The following is a 5000-nucleotide window of genomic DNA, read 5'->3' as shown; positions in this document are numbered from 1 at the left end:
TGACCTCTCAGTGAGAACACACTCCTCTTTAGCCAAGCTCATTTCACCCATATCAACATTCAAGGACATCGGTATGATTGACTTTTTTAAAAGTCCTGAAATGTCACTTTAAGGTTCATTATGAAAGGCCTTTATCCTGCAGAAGGAGGTCTTTACCGATGCATGGTCCATGGTAGGCCACGTGGATTTCCCCTGTAGGCAGGTAGCCCTGCGCAGGTGGCAGGGGGAGGGGTAGGTCACCCCATCATTCCCACACAGCCCTTGCTCCGGCGTAAGGGTTTCAGGGCACACCAGGTTACAGGTGACACAGTAGGCGGAGTTGGTCTGGTCGATGACACAGGAAGATGCGCCGGGACACCTCACACCTCGACACGACTCTGGAGAGATTGGAGAGAGGGAAGGAAGGAAGGAAGGAAGGAAGGAAGGAAGGAAGGAAGGAAGGAAGGAAGGAAGGAAGGAAGGAAGGAAGGAAGGAAGGAAGGAAGAGGAAGGAAGGAAGGAAGGAAGGAAGGAAGGAAGGAAGGAAGGAAGGAAGGAAGGAGTTGGATTATTTGCTTTAACCAGGACACTAAACAACATGAGCACGGCTTGACTTGGCTAATTGCCAGAGAACTGTTAGAACTAGGGATGTCCGATATTATCGGCCGACCGATATTATCGGCCGATATCGGCAGTAAAATGTGATATCGGAAAATATCGGTATCGATTTTTTTTTTTTTTTTTTTTTTTTTTTTTTACATTTATTTAACCTTTATTTACCCAGGCAAGCAAGTAAGAACCAATTCTTATTTTATTTATTGTCAAAAGTATGCATGTTGGTTTAATTCAACAACAAGAGATATGTAATGTTAATTTTAACTTTTTTAATTATCATATTTTGCACAGATAATGCTTACATTTAGAAAGCCTTTTGAATGCATCCAGTGAAATTATTAATTACCTGAAATTATTCAGTTTTTTTGGGGGGAAACCCTGCATATATCGGTATCGGTTGATATCGGTATCGGTATCGGTATCGAAATTAAGAGTTGGACAATATCGGAATATCGGTATCGGTAAAAAAGCCAATATCGAGCATCCCTAGTTAGAACTGATAATACTTTTGACTACTGAATCCTGCATGGACTCTGGCACACTTTGCACATGTACTCATATATTAATTAATTCATATATTCACATTTTCATTCATACTTGCATATGTACATCTCTATTTATTGATTTATTTGTTTATTTATACCGGGGTATACATAGTATGGAGTACTGTATATTTGCAGAGGATAGACTTAGTTATATATATTGTACCAGGAATAGACCTGGGATAGAGTTAGGCATACATATTTGTACCGGGTAGACTTAGGTTAGAGGTACGTACATTTGCACTGGGCCAGACTTAGAGTAGAGTTATGTTCTGTATATTTATACCAAAACAGACTAGGATAGAGTTATATTTGTAGACTTAGGAGGATAGACTGAGGACAAAGTTATGTTCTGTATATTATACCAGGGCAGCCGTAGTATAGAGTTGTGTATATTCGTACCAGGGTAGACTTAGGATAGTTAGTTACGTCTGTATATTTATACCAGGGTGGGCTGTACATACTCACATATTTATATTATTGACATATGGACATAGTACATATGTTTCACTTATACACTCACTCAGAGATCCAGTGCAGATTTCAAGGGCAAGCAGCCGCTTGTTTACTTTATCTTTATTTTTATTATGTTTTTATTTTTATTATCCTAGCTTGTTTACTTTATCTTCATTTTATTATATTTGTAATGTTATTATCCTAGCTTGTTTGCTTTATCTTAATTTTTTTTATATTGTTGTTTTTACCTGGCTTGTGTACTTTATCTTTATTTTATTATATTTGTATTATTATTATCCTGGCTTGTTTACTTTATATTTATCTTATTATATTTTGATTCATATTATCCTAGTTTGTTTACTTTATCTGTATGTTATTATATTTGTATTCTTAGTATCCTAGCTTGTTTGAATTCTTATTCTCACCTGTACCTCTCCTGTGCTTCATTCTCTGTGCTGCTTTGACACCTGATTTTCCCTACAGGGATTAATAAAGGCTTATCTGATCTTATCTTATCTTCAAAATAACTCTACGGAGACACAACAGACATAGACTAGACTTCTGTTCTTACTGTTGTTAGTTTGTTATTCAGTCAAACCATTTCTTACTAGTTACTATGATGATTACACAGCCAGTTTACCATCCTTGCTCCTACATCAGCTATGATACTGTGTTAGACATAGATGGTCAGTTTCTCATGTAGTTAATTACTTGTGTTAATTACCTGTATCACTGTAATAATACTGTACATACATCTGTTTAGCATTATCACTCAGTAGTACTAATTTATACATATTCCAGTTTAATCACTTGTACATTGTATATTGCTATTGCACTGTTACATTTGCATTGTTAGATGCCATCTTATTTTGGTTGTACTGTACTTGTGCTGTATGATGACAAAACATTTGAATCTAATCTAATCTACGTAGTTAACTATTCTTACTCTTGCAGCGTCCGTGATACTGCGCTTGTAGGTCTGGTTGGTTCCGGCAGCGGGCGCGGAGCAGAGAGCACTGGTCCCGGTATGACTTCCCGTCTGAGCCGCACACGGGGCCACGGGCGGTGGTGTTGGCGCAGTGTGGAGAGCACACACACCGCGGCTTGTTCCGCTTGGTCATCTTACACCGCTTCCCTGGGCCGCAGTCTACACTGTCACAGGAATCTGTGGATGGGATGATTGATAGGGGGTTAGTTGTAAGTCATAAAGCACCATACCGGTATAGTGATATAAACCTACCCTAAACGTATCTAAAAAATGTTGCCTCTTTCGATGCGTGTATCTTTTGGGTCGGTTTCTTCTCCCTGGTTTATCACCATAACGGTAGAAGTATTTTAATGTAAAGATTAAAAAATCTAAGAAAGTAAGCTATTCTCAGGAAAATGATCAGGGGTAGTGTGTCAGGGGGTAATGTGTAAAAGGATCAGGGATAATGTGTAAAAATATCAGGGGTAATGTGTAAAAGGATCAGGGATAATGTGTAAAAATATCAGGGGTAATGTGTAAAATGATCAGGGGTAGTGTGTAAAAATATCAGGGGTAATGTGTAAAAGGATCAGGGGTAATGTGTAAAAGGATCAGGGGTAATGTGTAAAATGATCAGGGGTAATGTGTAAAAGGATCAGGGGTAATGTGTAAAAGGATCAGGGATAATGTGTAAAAATATCAGGAGTAATGTGTAAAAGGATCAGGGGTAATGTGTAAAAATATCAGGAGTAATGTGTAAAAGGATCAGGGGTAATGTGTAAAAATATCAGGGGTAATGTGTAAAAGGATCAGGGGTAATGTGTAAAAGGATCAGGGATAATGTGTAAAAGGATCAGGGGTAATGTGTAAAAGGATCAGGGGTAATGTGTAATGTAATCAGATTGCAGTAGTCCGGTTTGAAAACAGGTCATTGTTATCCGTTAACCCCTTATCAGTCGGTCCGTCTAGCCCCCTGTTCCCTATCAACCCCCCCCCCCCCCCCCCCACTTCAATCTCTGTCTCTCTCTCTCTCTCTCTCTCTCTCTCTCTCTCGCTCTCTCGCACACACACACACACACACACACACACACACACACACACACACACACACACTTGTCCCCTCTCTCTAACCTTTACAGGGGATACAGTTTGGCGCTCCTCCGTTAAAGATCATCCATCTAAACAGAGTGCTGTTTGGGACGTCCTCCTCTGTCCAGGCCGAGCCGAGGCGTGCCGATCGGCAGCAGGCATCGCGGCTCATACCGGACTGGTAGAGCACCTGGCAACGCCCGTTAGAACCCTGCTGGAGCCAACAGTTACCAGCTAAAGGAAGAACACACACACACACACACACACACACAGATGGTTAGTTATTTACTTACAGAACAGAATGACAGATAAACAGGTGTACTCACGTACACTCATTCAATCTCTGTCTCTCTCTGTCTGTCTGTCTCTCTTTCTCTCTCTCTCTCTCTCTCTGTCTGTCTCTCTCTCTCTCTCTCTCTCTCTCTCTCTCACACACACACACACACACACACACACACACACACACACACACACACACACACACACACATACAGCAAACAGATAGACAGCTAAAATAGCATACAAACACACACACACACACTCACACACACACACACACTCACACACACACACACACACACACACACACACACACACACACACACACACACACACACACACACACACACCACACAGATAGACAGGTAAAATGGTATACAGACAAACACACACACACACACACACGCACACACATTTACGTACACAAGCAGTCAGAGCACACAGACACAGGTAAAGAGGCAGACAGACAAACAGACCGAGACAGTCTGACATATAACATGGAAACACAAACACAGACAGGTAAACAGACACACAGACCCACACGCACGCACGCACACACACACACACACACACACACACACACACACACACACACACACACACACACACACACACACACACACAGACCCCCCACACACACAGACACACACAAACAAACAAACCACATGACAGTTCAGCTGGTCCAACAAGGAAACATATTAGATTACATTGGTTGACATTAGATTAAGTTAGATGACGTGGTGGAGTCTAGACCACAGAAACCTCAAGATGAAAGGCTGTGGGTGGGGCAAGCAAGGATAAGATATACTAATAATACCATTCAGATTGTACAGGGAAACACACCGGTTCCACCAATCACATTCATATCTAAGGATTGTAATGTCCAAACATATCTACGGCTGCTCTGGAATAGGAACAGTTTAACCCCAGGAGTTCTCTAATAAAACATTACATTGTATGGCCCATTATGAGTAGGCTACCTCAGACGAGGAACCTACCATAACTGTTTTAAGCTTTTAGAGGAACAATGTTTTCAAATGTTATTATCTAGAGATGGCAAGTTAGAGTGTTAT

The 5000-nt window shown here is 40.9% G+C and overlaps 1 pseudogene across 1 annotated transcript in view; it reads right to left on the bottom strand.

Annotated features, from left to right (window-relative positions):
- The window catches only part of LOC311236399 (follistatin-A-like), a 16275-nt pseudogene that overhangs the window by 6341 nt on the left and 4934 nt on the right, over nucleotides 1-5000 (bottom strand). Inside the window, exons 2-4 of the transcript XR_014621085.1 lie at nucleotides 3691-3882; nucleotides 2539-2757; nucleotides 157-377 (exon numbers count right to left, since the gene is read on the bottom strand). The product of XR_014621085.1 is annotated as a follistatin-A-like (transcript). The remainder of the gene's footprint in view (nucleotides 1-156; nucleotides 378-2538; nucleotides 2758-3690; nucleotides 3883-5000) is intronic.

Source organism: Notolepis coatsorum, assembly GCF_963971535.1.
Source record: "Notolepis coatsorum genome assembly, chromosome: 11".
Lineage (NCBI taxonomy): Eukaryota > Metazoa > Chordata > Actinopteri > Aulopiformes > Paralepididae > Notolepis > Notolepis coatsorum.
The sequence above is the reverse complement of the archived record's forward strand: the minus strand, read 5'-3'. Positions and strand labels throughout refer to the sequence as shown.